We start from the raw sequence: 22,825 nt of genomic DNA, 5'->3' as shown, positions 1-22,825 counted from the left end.
CCAACAAAAAACACACATACTGAACAACTCGCTGTTTAAAACAACTCAGCACATGTTCTCCCTCCACTGTCTGTCAGGCCTGGATCACTTTGCCTAGCCCAGATAGCTGTCTGTCTGTAATACAATGTCAGACTTAACGTTTTCCCATGGTGACACTGCTGACACAAACTTTTTCAGTTGGTGGCACAAGCCCATGATTTGGTCGCACCAGAATTTTGATGTATTTTGTCTTCTGTTATCGCCTTTAGGAGACTAAAGCACATCTCCCATTTGTTTCCCATAGTTATCTAGCCAGGTGACGAATCTGTCTCGTTCAATAGCAGCTCCCTCTCCCCTTCACCCCTCTCATTGTCTCTGTATAGTCTATATTTCTCTTTCAGTTCTAGAGTAGCTTCTCCTCTTGTCTCCAACTCCCTCTTTATCTCTTCTCATTTCCTTTGTCCTACTTGTTCCTCTCACTTTTCTCTTATTTTCTTTCCCTTGGCTTCACCCCCTCAACCCTCCACCTCTTCTCTCTCTATCTCTTTCTCCTTCTCTCAATTTCAATTTTAATTTAAGGGGCTTAATTGGCATGGGAAACATATGTTAACATTGTCACTGGTTGCCCTTTTCTTGTTGCAACAGGTCTCTCTCTCTCTCTCTCTCTCTCTCTCTCTCTCTCTCTCTCTCTCTCTCTCTCTCTCTCTCTCTCAGAGAGTTGCCACTTAGCTGTGAAGCTGTATCACTTCATTTGCACAGAGGGTAAGTGTGGCAGCGCTCAGAGCAGTGTGTAAATTGTTAAACAGCTTGCAGTGCACTGAGTCTGAGCAGATAGAGGTTTTAGTTGGCGACACCTTGGGTTAAAACAGCGGTGCTCACCTCTCGAGCTGTGACCACACTTCTCACAGGAAGTGACAAAGTAGACACTCTAATGCCATTCTAGGTGTCGCACATCACACATCACTGCATTTAAGGTGTTTGTGCAAGTGTGTGCGTGTTTAAAGTAAGAGCACGTAAACACAATTTCTTAGCAGAGTGGCAAATCGTTTTTTCACTTGTATAGTAGGTAGTAGATTAACTTCTATTTACACAAAAGAGCAATAGACATTCCTGTTATTTGTTTTGAATGCTGCTCATTAACTTTCTTCTTAGCTTCTATTCGATTTAATTTTATTGCATTCCTGTCATAGCTGTAGAGTCAGTGTGTGGCGTCGATGACTCTCCCAGTGTGCTGATTAATATTGAGAGTGTTGGGACAGAGGGAGGGAGAGACACATCATGGCAGAGTGACAATAAAACAAGTGTTTTCATCATTACACAGACAGACAGCAGCCCCGGGGCAAACATCTCACTCACACACACACACACACACACACACACACACACACACACACACACACACACACACACACACACACACACACACACACGTCGTTATTCACAGACAACATAGTGAATAGTAGTTTTTACTGTATAAACTCCACTCTCACCAGGCTCATGCAAATGAGAATTGTTCCTCTGCTGCATAATTATGTTATCAACACACAGGAGTGCACTGTTGTTTGTTTTAAAACGCACTGACAAGGTATGTGGCGTGTACTCTGTTTTTGATTATGAATTCAGACAACTTTTCTGGAAGGAGATAAGAAGATGGTGATGATATGCACTGTGTATGGTGAGGCGTTGGAAGTTGAAATGGAAGCCCTGGGTGTCAATGGCTCTGGTTAAAAGCAGTGCTCTATAAAGGGAATAGCGTGCCATTTGGGACACAGCCTAGTAGTCTAACCACAGCGCCTTGCTAAAATACAGGGCCTGCCTCATATGTGTTCATCTACCTGGAAGACAGTGTAGTGTTTATGTGGAAATCTCTGTCTGTGTGTTCAGATCAGACTCATTTCTCCAGTTGGCTTGTCCTCTGAAAATGGATGACTGGCTTCACAGATGCCTTGGTTGTGTTGTTGAGTAAAGAGGAAATATCAATTTGGTGTTTTATTCTCTAGCTGGAGAGGTTTTCCATGGATACAGGCATGGCCTTGCCAAAGGCTTTTATTCTGTCTCTCTTTCAAAGGCTAATACAGCCATGTTGAAAGAGGTAATGATACGCCTGAGAGAGAAAGATGTGAGGACTCTTAAACACAGACATCTTTAGTGCTATTTACACAAACATCTTTAGTGCTATTTAGTCACATTATGGGTTGTTTTTCTCCTCAGGATGATTTCCTATTGCCCTGGTGAAAAAGGGAGAGAGAGCGAGAGAGAGACAGAGGGAACAGAGGAGACATTGCATTTGTAATAGTTGGCAATTTTATTTTATTTATTTTATTTATTTCACCTTTATTTAACCAGGTAGGCAAGTTGAGAACAAGTTCTCATTTACAATTGCGACCTGGCCAAGATAAAGCAAAGCAGTTCGACACATATAACACAGAGTTACACATGGAGTAAAACAAACATACAGTCAATAATACAGTAGAAAAATAAGTCTATATACAAAGTGAGCAAATGAGGTGAAATAAGGGAGGTAAAGGCAAAAAGGCCATGGTGGCAAAGTAAATACAATATAGCAAGTAAAACACTGGAATGGTAGATTTGTAGTGGAAGAAAGTGCAAAGTAGAAATAGAAATAATGGGGTGCAAAGGAGCAAAATAAATAAATAAATACAGTAGGGGAAGAGGTAGTTGTTTGGGCTAAATTATAGATGGGCTATGTACAGGTGTAGTGATCTGTGAGCTGCTCTGACAGCTGGTGCTTAAAGCTAGTGAGGGAGATAAGTGTTTCCAGTTTCAGAGATTTTTGTAGTTCATTCCAGTCATTGGCAGCAGAGAACTGGAAGGAGAGACGGCCAAAGGAGGAATTGGCTTTGGGGGTGACCAGGGAGATATACCTGCTGGAGCGCGTGCTACAGGTGGGTGCTGCTATGGTGACCAGTGAGTGGAGATAAGGGGGGACTTTACCTAGCAGGGTCTTGTAGATGACCTGGAGCCAGTGGGTTTGGCAACGAGTATGAAGCAAGGGCCAGCCAACGAGAGCGTACAGGTCGCAGTGGTGGGTAGTATATGGGGCTTTGGTGACAAAACGGATGGCACTGTGATACACTGCATCCAGTTTGTTGAGTAGGGTATTGGAGGCTATTTTGTAAATGACATCGCCGAAGTCGAGGATCAGTAGGATGGTCAGTTTTACGAGGATATGTTTGGCAGCATGAGTGAAGGATGCTTTGTTGCGAAATAGGAAGCCAATTCTAGATTTAACTTTGGATTGGAGATGTTTGATGTGAGTTTGGAAGGAGAGTTTACAGTCTAACCAGACACCTAGGTATTTGTAGTTGTCCACATATTCTAAGTCAGAACCGTCCAGAGTAGTGATGCTGGTCAGGCGGGCAGGTGCAGGCAGCGATCGTTTGAAGAGCATGTATTTAAGAGCAGTTGGAGGCCACGGAAGGAGAGTTGTATGGCATTGAAGCTTGTCTGGAGGGTTGTTAACACGGTGTCCAAAGAGGGGCCAGAAGTATACAGAATGGTGTCGTCTGCGTAGAGGTGGATCAGAGACTCACCAGCAGCAAGAGCGACATCATTGATGTATACAGAGAAAAGAGTTGGCCCAAGAATTGAACCCTGTGGCACCCCCATAGAGACTGCCAGAGGTCCGGACAACAGGCCCTCCGATTTGACACACTGAACTCTATCAGAGAAGTAGTTGGTGAACCAGGTGAGGCAATCATTTGAGAACCAAGGCTATTGAGTCTGCCGATGAGGATGTGGTGATTGACAGAGTCGAAAGCTTTGGCCAGGTCAATGAATACGGCAGCACAGTATTGTTTCTTATTGATGGCGGTTACGATATCGTTTAGGACCTTGAGCGTGGCTGAGGTGCACCCATGACCAGCTCTGAAACCAGATTGCATAGCGGAGAAGGTACGGTGGGATTCGAAATGGTCGGTAATCTGTTTGTTGACTTGGCTTTCGAAGACCTTAGAAAGGCAGGGTAGGATAGATATAGGTCTGTAGCAGTTTGGGTCACGAGTGTCCTCTCCTTTGAAGAGGGGGATGACAGCAGCTGCTTTCCAGTCTTTGGGAATCTCAGATGACACGAAAGAGAGGTTGAACAGGCTAGTAATAGGGGTTGCAACAATTTCGGCAGATCATTTTAGAAAGAAAGGGTCCAAATTGTCTAGCCCGGCTGATTTGTAGGGGTCCAGATTTTGAAGAGCATGCATTTAGTTTTTATTTACTCAGAGTCAGAATTCAGACTCAGAATTTACTCAGAGGATGAAAATTAAGAGGCTTTTTTGATCCAAGATCTATTGTCGTTTAGTTTCTCTCATTTAAGAGAGTGAAACAATCTTCAAAGCTAAAAGACTGAGATGTCTTACTTACTGTATATGTGTCTTAGAAAAAGGAGTAAGCAAAACATTCGCAATGTAAACATTTAACTTTTTGCCCAGGGCTGCCATTTTCTCTGTGAAATGTATTTCCACTTTTTTTAATGTATTTTTTTTTAAGTTTGAAAGTTCAAAAGGCATTTAAAGTTGATATTGCACAAAACGTTTTCTGTTCAGCTCTCCTAGGTCTTCTTCTTTTGACGGGCTTCTTTTCACCTTAAAGCAGTTTTTCAGAAGTCTACTTTTCAAAGTGGATAATTGACAGCAACAGCGGCGGTGGCATGAACCCCCAAACCCCCCCATTACCATGACACTGTCTTCAAAGCTGCCTCACGTCTAAAGGAGCTCAGCCCCAAAGCTCTTGTGTAGCGTCTGGACCCGGCGCTCAAATTCCTTTTACACCCCCATTGAAAATCATTGATTCTCTAGTCGATTGTTCTAGTCTAGTCATCGGGAAAAGCCTGTGCTTGTTCTGTCAGAGCGAGACCGTGTGTGTGTGTGTGTGTGTGTGTGTGTGTGTGTGTGTGTGTGTGTGTGTGTGTGTGTGTGTGTGTGGTGTGTGTGTGTGTGTGCACCTCAGTATAGTAAATGAGTCCCAGCTAGATTTAGTGAGGGGTTTTACTAGCAGGCTAAGGCTGAGCCCACAGCATAGCCAGAACAGGTTGGGTTTCAAAGGGCTTATGGGGGAATTAGACGGGTCTTTGGAGTTTGAGCGTAGCCTAATTCCTGGTGACCTTTCCCTTGCTCTGGGTTGACTTTTTGCGGTGATCAGCCAGCGCTATAACAAGCTTTTTCTGTCTGTGTGGCTGGGGATTACTGTGAAACAGCAGTGCCCTCCCATCGCCTCCCCTCGCCTTGCCTCCACTCACAGGGAGCCATCTGTGGATGAGAGAGAGAGAAAGAGACAGAGAGAGGGAAGCAAAGAGCTTTTGAGGGAGGGAGAAAATAGGCCTTAGCCTGAAGGGGCATTGTCACGCCTGTCTGTGTGTTAGTGAGGATTCTGTGGCTGTCAGAGCTCCTTTTGTGTAACATTGGGATGTTTTGTACTGCCATCTAAAACTGCCAGGCTTTGACAACCTTTCCAGCCTGGTATTCAAGAGCATTCAAGGTCATCTGAACCTGTTTTGCTCTTTCTTCTTTTAGTAGCTGCCTTGGATCTTCTTTTGATCTTTTATTTTACTCTCTGCAAAGGGGGAAGGATTATTGGTGCTGTTGGAGTCAGCTTAGTGGTTATCTACTGTAGGTGAGTCTTCTCCTTGTTTAACCACTCGTTTGTCTCATCTTCAGAGGTCCGTGGTGTTGATAAAAGCCATAGTTGGTACCTTGGAGTCACTAACTTTCTTCTAGGTACAGAAACTTCTGTGTGTATGTGTCTTCAAAATGTATTTTTCTACTGTTGCCATTTTTCTTTTGCATTAAAAGCAAAGGTAAGTCAGCATTGTTTACTGGCTATGGTATAAATCTCTAGGTGTATCTTACATCCTATTTAAAGTGGATTAGCAGTGGCGTAAGTAATGAATGCCATATGTTATAGTGATATGATGTTCTATAATTAGATTGACCTTACAAACCCACTCACTGTAATTACATGGCTATTTATTACCTGGTTGGGGGATCTCTACTCCACCACACCTGCGGAGAGAATACATGATCTCTGTTTGTATTAATTGCTCTTGTGACGATGCGATTCACAAGGTAAATTACACAAATGTAGGTTGAGATGAGAAGAAGCAACTAAAATGCAGTGTTTTTATTTTTTATTTGTTTGTGCGAAACGAAAGCAGTCTGACTACATGCAGTTGAGTCTCAAGATGTCTCAAGGCATTTGCGTAGACGTAATCATTTATAAAGGAAAGTGAGATGTGTGATCCTGATCCAACATCAGGGCTTAGTAAAGAGGGAGAGAGAGAGAGACGTACCGACCGAGTGGTACGGCATTGCCGGCTTAATTGCCTGTGCAGGACAGAGGTGTCTTTCATTGGTCCTTGGCACAGGCACTCTCTCTCTGGGGTAGCCATGGAGGGAGGGAGGCGGCCCTGTTCATTCCTCTCTGTGCCTGCTGGCATGTGTGATGCACTGGGCCCTGTATGGCTCAGTTGGTAGAGCATGGTGTTCGCAACGCCAGCATGGTGTGTGCAACGCCAGGGTTGTGGGTTCGATTCCCACGGGGGGCCAGTACAAAAAAAAAAAAAATGCATGAAATGTATGCATTCACTACTGTAAGTCGCTCTGGATAAGAGCATCTGCTAAATGACTAAAATGTAAATGTATGGCTATGTCTGGGGGGCAGTTCCCCGCTCTGCAGCCCGGTGTGTGTTTTTAAGAGATTTACACTGAGGTGTGAGTGCAGGAGCCTGGGGCCACGTTACATCATAATGCAGGAGCCTGGGACCGCACTACATCATAATGCAGGAGGTGTCTGTGGGCCTCTCCACTCCACTTCTCTATTTCTCTCCTCTCCTCCTCTCCCCTCTTTCCGCTCCACAGCATTATCATAAAAACTGATTTAGAGCTGATTGATGCAAATGGCCCTCTGTTCTTTTCTATCATTAACGGCGCCTTCTCCACAGCCACAGGCACCTATTAAAGCTGTCATTTACGGTGACTCATTAAAGAGAAGCGACGGGCTATGGAAGGGATGGAGAGAGATCGAGGGAGGAGGAGGAGAGGGAAATTTCTTCTTCCTGAAAAGTGTTGTCTGTTAAATGCCTGCCTGAAAAGCAACACTATACTTGGCAGCAGAGTGTTTTTTTTGCCCATGTTTTTCCTCTAACACAGACATGCTTTCTAGAAAGTTCTTCTCACCTCTACACCAATAGAGTTACTGCTACCTCTACTTCAACTGCCACGTGTAGTAGTAGTGGTGGATACCGTGCTTAAAGTAAAAGTAGCGGTGGTGTCGTTTGTGATAAAAATATATGTGGCATTATTTATCTTATATGAAAATTTCACAGCACAGTTCATGAGGAAGTCAAGTGCACTACAAGTATTTACCAGTTTTACAGTTTGCTTCCATGACAGAGATAGTAGATATGATGCACAGGGTATAAATCCAATATGATGTGTTTTTTTGGCTGTTGGCCATACATTTTGAACTGCGCTCTGAAAGAAAGTAAACCACAGAAGAAGAAAACAACAGCAACCCTCAAACTCTAAAGTGTGTCTGCAGCCCTCCCCACCACTCCTGCCACCTCAACTCCTGGCAAACAGATTACAGCTCGTGTGTGTGTGTGTGTGTGTGTGTGTGTGTGTGTGTGTGTGTGTGTGTGTGTGTGTGTGTGTGTGTGTGTGTGTGTGTGTGTGTGTGTGTGTGAGAGAGAGTTGCGGACAGGGACCTGAGCTCCTTTAATGGGGGGCCACCGTGCTATTATTGCTGCTGCAGGGGGCTCCATGGAGCTCCAGCTGAGCCTCCTCCTGCCTCCTCCAGGGGCCTCAAACAGAGAGCCTCTCTGTGGCTTGGAGGGCCTATAGGGGCCCGTGGAGACCAGTGCTAATGGCCTGGGGAGCCCCATGTCTTTTGTGCTCAGCGGGTGCCTCCCTCTTCCTTCTCCACACCCTTAATCCCCAGCATGACCCAGTCCTCCTGTGATCACATGCTGGAAAGAAAACATCGTCAGGGGGTTGGTGGGGTTGTGGAAGTAGTGGGGGGAGCCAGGGGCTGATGGGATGAGGATGAAGGTTGGAGGGATATTGGGGAGATCTGTCTTCTCAGTTTCCAGGGGGCACCAGGGCACTAAGCTCCAATCAGAGGGGTCTATCGATCAACATAATTCTGTAGCCAACATTTCCTGCACTGACAGATATATAATACCCTTCCCAGAGCTTCTGTGCAGCCCCCATGCAGCTCCCTGTGTGTGAAGAGCTGATACAGAGGTTAACTCTTTTCTGCCCCTGTGTCCACTGGGTGATCTCAGGGTAATGGCTATGGCCCCTTCACTACATGATCTAGGCTCCCAATGTTCCCGCTCAAGTGCATCCAAGATAATTTTTTCCACATTCTAGAGAACAGAAAGAGAGAGGTGTTAAAATATGGATTGTACTGGCTTGCTGTGGGGGACTGATTGACAGGCTCTCAGGGGCCAGGCTGTAGTGTTTGGCTTTTGACCTATGACCTCAGGGCTCTGTTACGGTAGCTGGGCACCATGACGTTCCTCTCTCTCTCTCTTTCTATCTTCCTCTCTCTCTCTCTCTCTTTCTATCTCTGTCTCTGTCTTTCCTTCTTTATATCTCTCTCTCTGTGTCTCTCCCCCCTCCCCTCTCTCTCTATGTCACTCTCTTCCTCTAGCTCTCTCTCTGGACACATGAAGAGTAGAGTCAGTCTGCTCTGCTCCATGGGAGGCCTGAGTGTTGCGTGGAAACAAGTATCCTCTCAGACACAGATCTCTAGTGAGATACATTATGAGCACCACATAAAACACATTAATTACTAGCCCAAGGCAAACATGCACAAATATTGAACAGGAAATTACTAGTGATTTAAAGGCTTTTCAACACTGTGTTCAATCAAATTTCAATCAATCAAATGTATTTACAAAGACCTTTTAACATCAACAGATATCACAAAATGCTTATACAGAAACCCAGCCTAAAACCCCAAACAGCAAGCAATGCAGATGTAGAAGCACGGTGGCTATGAAAAATTCCCTAGAAAGCCAGGAACCTAGGAAGAAACCTAGAGAGGAACCAGGCTTTGAGGGGTGGCCAGTCCTCTTCTGGCTGTACCAGGTGGAGATTATAAGAGTACATGGCCATTAAGGCCAGATTGTTCTTCAAGATGTTCCAACGTTCATAGGTGACCAGCACGGTCAAATAATAATCACAGCGGTTGTAGAGGGTGCAACAGGTCAGCACCTCAGGAGTAAAAGTCAGTTTGCTTTTCATTGCCAAGCTTTCAGAGGTCGAGACAGCAGGTGCGGTAGAGAGCGGTAGAGAGAGAGAGGGAGAGTTGAAAACAGCAGGTCTGGGACAAGGTAGCACGTCCAGTGAACAGGTCAGGGCTTCTTAGCAGGGCTGCAGAACAGTTGAAACTGGAGCAGTAGCACGACCAGGTGGACTGGGGACAGCCAGGAGTCATCAGGCCAGGTAGTCCTGAGGCATGGTCCTAGGGCTCAGCTTGTCCTGGATGGGAGAGAGCGAGTTAGAGGGAGCATACTTAAATTCACACTTAGTGTTCTTACAATAGACTTCCATGATGGATGGTATTATTTCCTGTATTTTATATAGTCTACACGGTACATGACGTATAGTGTGTGAGTCAGCGGACTAACAGGTTCAAGATCACCTGTGGAGTTAAGCTCAGAACCCACTTAGTGCTCCTACTGCGAGGAGAATGATTAGACACAACACAATACAACACTGAGACACCATGCTGGACATGCTTTTCAACAGCAAATAACACCGGAGCCCCCTTCTGAGACCTATTCCAACGCCAGTCTGAAACCTTTATTTTATGGCAAATGTTGCCGTAATTGGCTTTTTACAAAGAGTACTTTGTAACACACATACATGCACCACTCCAGTACTGTCTATCGGGGGAGACTTTCAAAGAAAATATATATTTTTTTTGTCCTCGTCCTCCTCCCTCACTCCCAGGGTAGTCTAATGAGAGACCAGCACCTGGACAGGCACTGGAGAGAGTGGAAGTGTCAGGGGCCTGATCAGTGATCACACCTCACGTAACGGATGAGGGTAGGGCCCCCACCACTCCCTATACCCTGGATTATACCACATCAAGTGATACCACCATGGCAGCCTAATCTGTCCCCTGCTAACTAATCACTCATCAAGGTGCCCATGCAGCTCACAATGGCATCATTAGTCTCCAGCGGGCCTTGCCTGTGGGTCTGGAGGTGGGCCCACCTCTCAGGGGAGAGACTGGCTGAAGGGCTGCAGCTAGGATCGAGGGGAGGGGCTCTCAGGGGAGACTCCTGGATCTAGGGCTGAAGGGCTGCAACGAAGGGAGGGGCTGGCAGGGTCGTTATGACTACAGCTCCCCTGTCCCCGAGGAGTGCTCAGGAATACATTACCATGGCCACAGCCCTCTGGCGTAATATGATTGGACAGGAGGGAGCAGTGGGAAGCAGCTCCACCACTCCACCCCTCCGTCCCTCTGCCCCTCCACCTCTCCCAGAGGACATGTGTAGCCTGTGTTCAGCCTCTTATCTCCTCCCAGCATTAAAATACATTATTGAACCTCGGGGGCACGTGCACAAATCTTCTATTCCTTTGTGTGCATTCACCTCCCTAACCTATCTTATCCAGCCATAAGGCATAGATCATAAACCAGGCTCCTGAATTATTCCAAGCAGGATATTGTTTTTAAGTTAATAAACACGGTAGCTGATCTTGTAAAACTTTGTTTATTGGCTTTCAGAGCCCAATTTGCCTTGTGCGCCTGGCTTAGTGTAAGACTGTAAATCCCTAGCTAAAACACACAAGCCTCAGGAGGTAATGTGCTTCTTAACCTCAGCCTGCATCGTCTGATAAGACTAGAGCTCTTTGTTGTGTCTTGGAGAAGAGATGGAGAAGAGCCAAAGGCTGTTAAACTATGCTTACCCTCCGCGTTGGTAATCAGAAGGTTACGTCATCATGCACAGTGTATTAAGACAAGGAAAACAGTCTCTTTAGGCCGTCTCGCCACTGCCAATCAAGATTCACAAGATAAAAAAAAAAGGGAAATCTTGATCGGCTTGCCACCTAATTGGCAATTTTTGGAATCCTCCAATTAGAGTGCAAATATTGCTCTTCCAAAATATTTTGGAAAACATGGCGACCGTTTTTGATCTGAAAAATCAACTCCCATGTTGGAGTGAAATGTTGCCATTCACATCTCATATGTTGCTTTACTACAATTTTTGAAAATGAAATGTTAATACATACATATTGTGTTCAGTTTGCAACGTTAAACTACCGAAAATATCCACTATGGTGCACATGCTGATCGATTAGCATGCTAACTGAAAGCCATGCTAAGTCAATGGGACAAACAGGCTAATTCGGTAGCTAGTTAGCCATACAGATTTTACATTTCGTTTTTTGTTTTAGGTTGTTTTTTGTATGCTTAACTGTCTGACTAGCTGGATGAATACCATTTACACTTCCTAGCTTAGAATTAAGGATAACTAAATCTAGTTATCCTTATGTCTGCATTGCCATTGACTTGACTGGCAGTAGGTTGAGTGGATGCCCAGGGCAGGGGCAACAAATCTAATCTAATTTTATTTGTCACATACACATGGTTAGCAGATGTTAATGCGAGTGTAGCGAAATGCTTGTGCTTCTAGTTCCGACAATGCAGTAATATCCAACGAGTAATCTAAACTAACAATTTCACAACAATTACCTTATACACACAAGTGTAAAGGAATGAATAAGAATATGTACATAAAAAATATATTTAAAAAATATATATGAATGAGTGATGGTATTGTAATGGCTTGGTAGTCGTGGTGAAGGAATGAGGCACAGGAAGCAGCGAGCACAGGGTAGTGGCGTATTTAATGTACACTCACACACAAAACAAATATTCCCAAACACAGGGGAGAAAACACACACGGCGTAAAACAGCGCCGACACGAACATGAGCCGTCAGTAACGAAATAATCCCGCACAACACGGAAGCGGACCAGCTAAATTAAATAGCCCCGCTAATTACCCAAACTAAACACAGGTGCACAAAACCAAAAAAAGGGAAAACCAAAAAAGGGAATCAGTGGTAGCTAATAGGCCGGTGACGACGACTGCCGAGCGCCACCCGAGCAGGAGGGGGCGCCACCGTCGGTGGGAATCGTGACAGTACCCCCCTCCTGACGCGCGGCTCCCGCAGCGCACCGACACCGGCCTCGAGGACGACCCGGAGGGCGAGGTGCAGGGCGATCCGGACGGAGGCGATGGAAATCTTTCAACATGGATAGGTCCAAGACGTCCTCCGCCGGCACCCAGCACCTCTCCTCCGGGCCGTACCCCTCCCAGTCCACGAGGTACTGCAGGCCCCTCGCCCGGCATCTCGAGTCCAGAATGGCCCGTATGCTGTACGCCGGGGACCCCCCGATGTCCAGAGGGGGTGGAGGGACCTCCGGTACCTCACCTTCCTGCAGGGGACCAGCTACCACCGGCCTGAGGAGAGACACATGAAATGAGGGGTTAATACGGTAATAGGAAGGGAGTTGTAACCGATAACACACCTCGTTTATCCTCCTCAGGACTTTAAAGGGCCCCACACACTGCGGCCCCAGCTTCCGGCAGGGCACGCGGAGGGGCAGGTTCCGGGTCGAGAGCCAGACCCTGTCTCCCGGTACGAACACGGGTGCCTCACTGCGGTGGCGGTGAGCACTCCTCTTCTGCCGTCCACTGGCCTCCTTCAGGGAGTCCTGGACGGCTCTCCAGGTCTCCTTGGAGTGCTGTACCCAGTCCTCCACCGCAGGAGCCTCGGTCTGGCTCCGGTGCCATGGTGCCAGGACCGGCTGGTAACCCAAAACACACTGAAAGGGTGACATGTTAGTAGAGGAGTGGCGAAGTGAGTTCTGGGCTAACTCAGCCCAAGGAATGTACCTCGCCCACTCCCCTGGCCGGTCCTGGCAATACGACCTCAGAAACCTGCCCACTTCCTGGTTCACCCTCTCCGCCTGCCCATTGCTCTCGGGGTGATAACCGGAGGTCAAACTGACCGAGACCCCTAGCCGCTCCATAAATGCTTTCCAGACCCTGGATGTGAACTGGGAACCTCGATCAGAGACAATGTCCTCCGGCCCCCCGTAGTGCCGGAAGACGTGGGTAAATAGGGCCTCCGCAGTCTGCAGGGCCGTAGGGAGACCGGGCAACGGGAGGAGACGGCAGGACTTAGAGAACTGATCCACAACCACCAGAATCGCAGTGTTCCCCTGAGAGGGGGGAAGATCTGTCAAAAAATCTATAGACAGGTGCGACCATGGCCGTTGTGGAACGGGGAGGGGCTGTAACTTCCCTCTCGGTAGATGCCTAGGAGCCTTACTCTGAGCGCACACCGAACAGGAAGAGACATAGGACCTCACGTCCTTAGCCAAGGTGGGCCACTAGTACTTCCCCCTGAGACTCCGCACTGTCCTCGCCACACCAGGATGACCCGCAGTAGGTAGCGTGTGTGCCCATCGAATCAATCGATCACGAACACCGAGCGGCACATACATGCGACCCACGGGAACCTGCGCAGGCGCAGGTTCCAACACTAATGCCCGCTCTATGTCCGCGTCCACCTCCCATACCACCGGTGCCACCAGCCTAGACGCTGGAATGATGGGAGTTGGATCGATGGGCCGGTCCTCCGTGTCATAGAGACGGGACAGCGCGTCGGCTCTAGTGTTCAGGGAACCCGGTCTATAGGAGATAGTGAACCTAAACCGGGCGAAGAACATGGCCCACCTTGCCTGACGTGGATTGTCTCCTCGCTGCCCGGATGTACTCCAGGTTTCGGTGGTCGGTCCAGATGAGAAAGGGGTGCTTAGCCCCCTCAAGCCAGTGCTGCCACACCCTCAAGGCTTTTACCACCGCTAGCAACTCCCTGTCCCCCACATCATAGTTACGCTCCGCCGAACTGAGCTTCTTCAAAAAGAAAGCGCAGGGGCGGAGTTTCGATGGCGTACCCGAGCGCTGTGATAGCACGGCACCCACCCCAGCCTCGGATGCGTCCACCTCCACTATGAATGCTAGAGACGGGTCCGGGTGCGCCAACACGGTGCGTCGGTGAACAGCGTCTTCAACTTCTTGAAGGCTCTGTCCAGCTCCGTCGACCATCGCAAACGCACCGCCCTTCGTCTCCCTTCTTGATACGCACCAGGTTATACGCGTTCCTGAGATCCAGTTTTGTGAAGAACTTTGCTCCGTGAAATGATTCCACCGCCGTAGCGATGAGAGGTAGTGGGTAACTAAACCCCACCGTGATAGTGTTTAGACCTCTGTAATCAATGCACGGACGCAGACCTCCCTCTTTTTTCTTCACAAAAAAGAAACTCGAGGAGGCGGGTGAGATGGAGGGCCGAATGTACCCCTGTCCCAGGGATTCTGTGACATATGTCTCCATAGCCGCCGTCTCCTCCTGTGACAAGGGGTACACGTGACTCTTGGGAAGCGCAGCGTTAACCTGGAGATCTATCGCACAATCCCCCTGTCGATGAGGTGGTTATTTAGTCGCCCTCTTTTTACAGAACTCGATCGCCAAATCGGCGTATTCAGGGGGAATGCGCACGGTGGACACCTGGTCTGGACTCTCCACCAACGTGGGACCTATGGAAACTCCTAGACACCTCCCTGAACACTCCTCTGACCACCCCTGGAGAACCCCCTGTTTCCACGAAGCACCCAGCTTAATGGCAAGTCCACGATCCATAAAGTTCCCAGCTGCGCCTGAATCGACTAGCGCCCTATGCTGGGAAGAGGGGAAAAATGTAGAAAACAAAACAGGTAAGAACACGTGACCAACAGGGGGTTCTGGGTGAATCTGGTGCTGACTCACCTGGGGTGACCGAGAAGTGTTCTGCCTGCCCTCTCGACTCCCAGACTGGCTCCTCCAGCACCGGTCGGCCGTGTGTCCTCTCCGACCACAGCTGGTGCAGGAGGACCCACCTCCTCCGGTGCCCCTTGGCACGGCCCCCCTACCTCCATAGGGGTAGGGGCGGGTGTGCACGGAGGTGGAACGGGCAGGACCCTCTCCGAACGCCCGCGGGCAGCCAGCAGATTGTCCAGACGAATGGACATGTCGATGAGCTCGTCCAAGGATAGAGCGGCGTCTCGACAGGCCAGCTCCCTGCGGACGTCCGCCCGGAGACTGCATCTGTAGTGGTCTATGAGGGCCCTGTCGTTCCACCCCGCCCCAGCAGCCAAGGTCCTGAACTCCAACGCGAAGTCCTGAGCGCTCCTCGTCTCCTGCCTGAGGTGGAACAGCCGTTCACCCGCCGCTCTTCCTTCCGGAGGGTGGTCGAAAACTTCCATTTTTCAAACATATGACTATTTTACAGCATTTTAAAGACAATACTCTCCTTTATCTAACCACACTGTCCGATTTCAAAAAGGCTTTACAGCGAAAGCAAAACATTAGATTATGTCAGCAGAGTACCCAGCCAGAAATAATCAGACACCCATTTTTCAAGCTGGCATATAATGTCACAAAAATCAAAACCGCAGCTAAATGCAGCACTAACCTTTGATGATCTTCATCAGATGACACGCCTAGGACATTATGTTATACAAAACATGCATGTTTTGTTCAATCAAGTTCATATTTATATCAAAAACCAGCTTTTTACATTAGCATGTGACGTTCAGAACTAGCATTCCCACCGAACACTTCGGTGAATTTACTAAATTACTCACGATAAACGTTCACAAAAAACATAACAATTATTTTAAGAATTATAGATACAGAACTCCTTTGTGCAATCGAGGTGTCCGATTTTAAAATAGCTTTTCGGTGAAAGCACATTTTGCAATATTCTGAGTAGATAGCCCAGCCATCACGGCTAGCTATTTTGACACCCACCAAGTTTAGCCCTGACCAAACTCCGATTTACTATTAGAAAAGTTTGATTACCTTTGGTGTTCTTCGTCAGAATGCACTCCCAGGACTTCTACTTCAATAACAAATGTTCGTTTGGTTCAAAATAATCCATAGTTATATCCAAATAGCGGCGTTTTGTTCGTGCGTTCAAGACACTATCCAAGGGTGACGAAGGGTCACGCGCACGACGCATTTCGTGACAAAAAAAATCGAAATATTCCATTACCGTACTTCGAAGCATGTCAACTGCTGTTTAAAATCAATTTTTATGCCATTTTTCTCGTAAAAAAAGCGATAACATTCCGACCGGGAGTGGTGGTTTTCGTTCAAAGACGAAAGAATAAAAACATGGAGTCGACTCGTGCACGAGCCTGAGTCTCATAGTACTGTGACCGGCCACTGTCCAAACGCGCTACTGTTTTTCAGCCAGAGCCTGCAAAGCCACGATTCAGCTTTTTTCCGTCTTCTGAGAGCCCATGGGAGCCGTAGGAAGTGTCACGTAACAGCAGAGATCCCCTGTATTGGATAGAGATAATAAAGAAGGCCAAGAAATGGTCAGACAGGGTACTTCCTGTACAGAATCTTCTCAGGTTTTGGCCTGCCAAATGAGTTCTGTTATACTCACAGACACCATTTAAACAGTTTTAGAAACTTTGGAGTGTTTTCTATCCAAAGCTAATAATTATATGCATATTCTAGTTTCTGGGCAGGAGTAATAATCAGATTAAATCGGGTACGTTTTTTATCCGGCCGTGAAAATACTGCCCCCTAGCCATAACAGGTTAACAGTCTGATGGCCTTGAGATAGAAGCTGTTTTTCAGTCTCTCGGTCCCTGCTTTGATGCACCTGTACTGACCTCGCCTTCTGGATGATAGCGGGGTGAACAGGCAGTGGCTCGGGTGGTTGTGGTCCTTGATGATCTTTTTGGCCTTCTTGTGACATTGGGTGGTGTAGGTGTCCTGGAGGGCAGGTAGTTTGCCCCCGGTGATGCGTTGTGCAGACCTCACTACCCTCTGGAGAGCCTTACGGTTATGGGCGGAGCAGTTGCCGTACCAGGTGGTGATACAGCCCGACAGGATGCTTTCGATTGTGCATCTGTAAAAGTTTGAGTGTTTTTGGTGACAAGCCGAATTTCTTCAGCCTCCTGAGGTTGAAGAGGCGCTACTGTGTCTTCTTCACCATGCTGTCTGTGTGGTTGGACCATTTCAGTTTGTCCGTGATGTGTACGCCGAGGAACTTTAACTTTCTACCCTCTCCACTACTGTCCCGTCGATGTGGATAGGGGGTGCTCCCTCTGCTGTTTCCTGAAGTCCATGATCATCTCCTTTGTTTTGTTGACGTTGAGTGTGAGGTTATTTTCCTGACACCACACTCCGAGGGCCCTCAGCTCCTCCTTGTAGGCCGTCTCGTCATTGTTGGTAATCAAGCCTACCACTGTAGTGTCGTCTGCAAACTTAATGATTGAGTTGGAGGCGTGCATGGCCACGCAGTCGTGGGTGAACAGGGAGTACAGGAGAGGGCTGAGAATGCACCCTTGTGGGGCCCCAGTGTTGAGGATCAGCAGGGTGTAGATGTTGTTACCTACCCTCACCACCTGGGGGCGGCCTGTCAGGAAGTCCAGGACCCAGTTGCACAGGGCGGGGTCGAGACCCAGGGTCTCGAGCTTAATGACGAGTTTGGAGGGTACTATGGTGTTAAATGCTGAGCTGCAGTCGATGAACGGCATTCTCACATAGGTATTCCTCTTGTCCAGATGGGGTAGGGCAGTGTGCAGTGTGATTGCGATTGCGTCGTCTGTGGACCTATTGGGGCGGTAAGCAAATTGGAGTGGGTCTAGGGTATCAGGTAGGGTGGAGGTGATATGGTCCTTGACTAGTCTCTCAAAGCACTTCATGATGATGGAAGTGAGTGCAACGGGGCGGTAGTCATTGAGCTCAGTTACCTTAGCTTTCTTGGGAACAGGAACAATGGTGGCCCTCTTGAAGCATGTGGGGACAGCAGACTGGGATAAGGATCAATTGAATATGTCTGTAAACACACCAGCCAGCTGGTCTGCGCATGCTGTGAGGACACGGCTGGGATGCCGTCTGGGCCTGCAGCCTTGCGAGGGTTGACACGTTTAAATGTTTTGCTCACATCGGCTGCAGTGAAGGAGAGCCCGCTGGTTTTGGTAGCGGGCCGTGTTAGTGGCACTGTGTTGTCCTCAAAGCGAGCAAAGAAGTTGTTTAGTCTGTCTGGGAGCAAGACATCCTGGTCCGCGACGAGGCAGGTTTTCCTTTTATAGTCCGTGATTGACTGTAGACCCTGCCACATACCTCTCATGTCTGAGCTGTTGAATTGCGACTACTTTGTCTCTATACTGACACTTAGCTTGTTTGATTGCCTTGCGGAGGGAATAGCTACACTGTTTGTATTCGGTCATGTTTCTGGTCACCTTGCCCTGATTAAAAGCAGTGGTTCGCGCTTTCAGTTTTGTGCGAATGCTGCCATCAATCCACGGTTTCTGGTTTGGGAATGTTTTAATAGACGCTGTGGGTACGACATCGCCGATGCACTTGCTAATAAACCCGCTCACCGACTCAGCGAATTCGTCAATGTTGTTGTTCGCGCAATGCAGAACATATCCCAGTCCACGTGATCTAAGCAATCTTGAAGCGTGGAATCCGATTGGTCGGACCAGCGTTGAACAGACCTGAGCGCGCGAGCTTCCTGTTTTAGATTCTGTCTATTGGTTGGAAGCAACAAAATGGAGTCGTGGTCAGCTTTTCCGAAAGGAGGGAGGGGGAGGGCCTTATATGCGTCGTGGAAGTTAGAATAGCAATGATCTAGGGTTTTGCCAGCCCTGGTAGCGAAATCAATATGCTGATAGAATTTAGGGAGCCTTGTTTTCAGATTAGCCTTGTTAAAATCCCCAGCTACAAGCCAAAGAACACCATCCCAACCGTGAAGCACGGGGGTGGCAGCATCATGTTGTGGGGATGCTTTGCTGCAGGAGGGACTGGTGCACTTCACAAAATAGATGATATCATGAGGATGGAAAATTATGCATGGGCATGCATGGGGTGCTGTGGTTCATTGTACCATCATTTAGCTTTGATTCCTGTATACTGTCCAGATGTTAAGATGTTAGGATCACCTCTATACAGGACCATATGTTTCCACTTAGTTGTTGGGGGGAAAATAAATGATTTGTTTTTCCATCGTGGTCTCTCTCATTATACATTTATAAAATAGGCTTTTAAAGATTAAAAAATACTGCCCTAGCTCGTCGAGCCAGACTGACGCTGGCTTGACATGGCATGTTTTTCAGATGTAGTATTTTAGTCATTTACTCATCTGGGCTCAGACAGGGGCTAAGATTAGAACCAGCACTCAACATATTTTAGTAATTTCAACTGTAAGTTTTGCTCCCGTTGGTAGAACATTTCTCACGTCAATGCCTGGTTTACTTTATGCGTACCCAACCAGCTCGTTCATTGGCTTCAGGCTGCTCATGGTGAATTCTTCTTGTGCTCTTTCCTGTAATTGGTTGGCTCCCACAGTGAGGAGTAACACTAAATGAAGTAGGTATAAAATAGGGTAGCAGGTGTTCCTGGCCTCCCCTAACCTCCACTACCCTCCTCTACCCTGGCTGCCTCACCTCTGCCCCTGGGGGTGGGGGGCGGGCAGTAAAGTCCAGGTCACATGCCATACATGGAGGTCACAGGCCAGACATTCTTTCTGAAGGAAATAAGCTGGAGGTGAAAAGGGAAGATTTATTGACTACCTGATCCTGTTTAACAGGCACTGCTGGACCAGAGCCTCTCAGTCATGTAGGGGCTGCCTTTTTTTGTTTTGTCAGAGTTGTCCCTGGCACATGAAAGAGGCATTGAGAAAAGCCAAGAATGACAACTACTGCTTTTATTCACTTGATATGTATGAAAATATTTGGCCCAAAAATTCCATGGAGTTTTAACACTGAAGCCGTTGTTGTCATTCATTACAGATTTGAGCATGTGCTCTCAACTGCAGCCTCTCACCAACATTATAGAATGCAGACTTAAGGCCAGTATTGCTGTTGAATGACTCATGAGGTTGCCAAGTTTACAGTGAATTCAATGAGGCAACAATAAGACAAATCGTACACGTTTTAACAGCTCTCTACTCCATAAAAAAATATATTTTTCAGTGTCTTTGTAATCTTGCTTTTGATATGTTCAACTCCGCCAATTTGACACCCCCTCTCCCGAATTAAGGTCCTTCAGAGATGCACAAAAGAGGCAGATAGACGTTGCATGTCTTCATTAAGCCTCCTTTAATTGGCTTTATAACAAATAATCTCCTATCATTCTGAGCGTGGGACGTGGCAGGTAGGCCGAGCACCAGCTCCAGTCATCTGTCAAAACGTCAGATGGATCTCAGAAATGAAAGCATCCAGAGAACGCAAGCATGCCCCATACCAGCCAGTTGTTCAACACTGTGTACAAACACTCCAGATCAGAAATGGCTGTCAGAAAGCCTGCTGTATGGGGATTAAACAGTAAACACCGAACTGTCGAGACTAGAGACATGTTTCTCCCTTTAAAATTGTTTTGTTTTTCTTACTCTGTAAAGAACACCAATCAAAGTGGCATGTCACGTCCAAAAGAAAGGCTACTACAGGAGACGAGTGGTGCAGAGCACCAGGAACCACCTCACTGTGTCTGTCCTGGTTGTTCCCATGGACGCTCTCACACACATAGGGTAGCAAAATTCCCTGGTTCTCCTGAAATCCCAGTTGGAGACTTCCCGGAATCAGGAGGGAATAAGCAGGAAATCCGGAATCCTCCAACCAGGATTTCTGGAAAACCAGTGAACTTGTTTAAAGCTCCCGGAATTTGCAACCCTACACACACACACACACACACACACACACACACACACACACCACACACACACACACACACACACACACACACACACACACACACACACACACACACACACACACACACACACACACACCAGGTTATCCATTAGCCAGTAATAGCTTTGTCTTTTCTTTTTTTTTAAGCCGATAAATAAAATTGCAGCCAAACAATTGCCCGGGAGAAGAAAAAAAATCCTCTTGTAAAATAAGGCTTTTTAGCCTATTAATTGATGGAAATAGCAGTCGATGGAAATACATTTGACCGGTCATGCTTAGGGACAGATCTACATTTACTGGGGGAAAGGGGCTGGTCCAACTCAAGATGTCATAAACATATTTTTTTTTAAATGCACTCCCCTCCCAAACATTAAAAATACTTTTTCACACTGGACACTGAAAACTAGGGCTGATCTGAGCATTCTGACTTAACAATAGCAGTCAAGCACCCAAGCTAACTGGCTAACTTTGGCTAGCTTGCTAGCTACTTCCAGACACAAATGAGAGAACAGCTCACTCTGACCACTTGGTGACTGTATCTGTGCTGCTGGCAACAATTTAATTACGCTTTTTTTGCGTAATGTTAGCTAGCTAGCTAACACTACACTTTAACTTGAAATGAAAACAACTAGTCTTCTTGGGTATGACGCTACAAGCTTGGCACACCTGTATTTGGGGATTTTCTCCCATTCTTCTCTGCAGATCCTCTCAAGCTCTGTCAGGTTGGATGGGGAGCGTCGCTGCACAGCTATTTTCAGGTCTCTCCAGAGATGTTCAATCGGGTTCAAGTCCAGGCTCTGGCTGGGCCACTCAAGGACATTTAGAGACTTGTCCCGAAGCCACTCCTGCGTTGTCTTGGCTGTATCCTTAGGGTCGTTGTCCTTTTGGAAGGTGAAACTTCGCCCCAGTCTGAGGTCCTGGAGCAGGTTTTCATCAAGGATCTCTCTGTACTTTGCTCCATTCATCTTTCCCTCGATCCTGACTAGTCTCCCAGTCCATTTTCCTGAAAAATATTCCCACAGGATGATGATGCCACCACCATTCTTCACCGTAGGGATGGTGCCAGGTTACCACCAGACGTAACGTGACGATTGGCATTCAAGCCAAAGATTTGAGAAATTTTGATTTCATCAGACCAGAGAATCTTGCTTCTCATGGTCTGAGAGTCCTTTAGGTGCCTTTTGGCAAACTCCAAGCGGGCCTTTTACTGAGGAGTGGCTTCCGTCTGGCCACTCTACCATAAAGGCCTTATTGCTGGAGTGCTGCAGATCAATGCAAACAGGATGTTCCTGAGCTCAATTTCGAGCCTCATAGCAAAGGGCCTGAATACTTATTTAAATAAGGTTATTTATTTATTATGAATTTTTTGTATAATTTTTCTGAAAACCTGTTTTCACTTTTTCATTATGGGGTATTGTGTGTAGATTGATGAGTAAAATAAATAAGTCTGTAACGTAACAAAATGTGGAAAAGGTGAAGGGGTCTGAATACTTTCCGAATGCACTGTATATTATAGCCTATAGAAAGGAAGAGAAGATTAGGCCTAACGCCAGAGAGATAGAGAGATTTGCCGGTGGCATGCGACACCGACATGCATTAGTCTATCATTGAGAACATCAATGTATGGCCTGTTGAAGTGTAATTATGATATTTATGACCTGTAAAGATTAATAATGGTGTGATCAATCCATCCCTGTGATTTAACCTGTAGCATTATAATATAATATAATATATGCATTCATCTGTGTGAATCTGCTCTGCTGGCACTGGGCATGGGCATGGTATCAGCATGTTATAATCAATCAATCAATTAAATGTATCAGCAGTTGTCTCAAAGTGCTTTGACATGACTCAGATGCTTATACATTACATTACACATATGTTATCCATGGTGAGTAGTCTGTAATTGTCAACATGCCCCATTGAACAAAAGGGAGAGGAAAGGCATTGATAAACCGTCCACTGAGCACTCTGCTGTTAATTAGGGAAGTATTGAACAACATGCGTTTGCCTGTCATTGTGCTAAAGAGCTTGATTGCCAGTTTGCAAGG

General features: G+C 47.0%; 1 protein-coding gene and 1 non-coding gene across 3 annotated transcripts in view; both read left to right on the top strand.

Moving 5' to 3' along the window:
* The window catches only part of LOC106603524 (autism susceptibility gene 2 protein homolog), a 475,162-nt gene that overhangs the window by 382,469 nt on the left and 69,868 nt on the right, over nt 1-22,825 (top strand). The window lies entirely within an intron of this gene.
* Nucleotides 6,441-6,536, top strand: trnaa-cgc (transfer RNA alanine (anticodon CGC)). The gene is made up of 2 exons: nt 6,441-6,479; nt 6,500-6,536. It is a non-coding gene; the product is annotated as a tRNA-Ala (tRNA).

The sequence above is a fragment of the Salmo salar genome, chromosome 04 (genome assembly GCF_965601325.2).
Source record: "Salmo salar chromosome 04, fSalSal1, whole genome shotgun sequence".
Classification (NCBI taxonomy): domain Eukaryota; kingdom Metazoa; phylum Chordata; class Actinopteri; order Salmoniformes; family Salmonidae; genus Salmo; species Salmo salar.
Note: the sequence above shows the minus strand (reverse complement) of the source record. Positions and strands in the feature narration are given on the sequence as shown.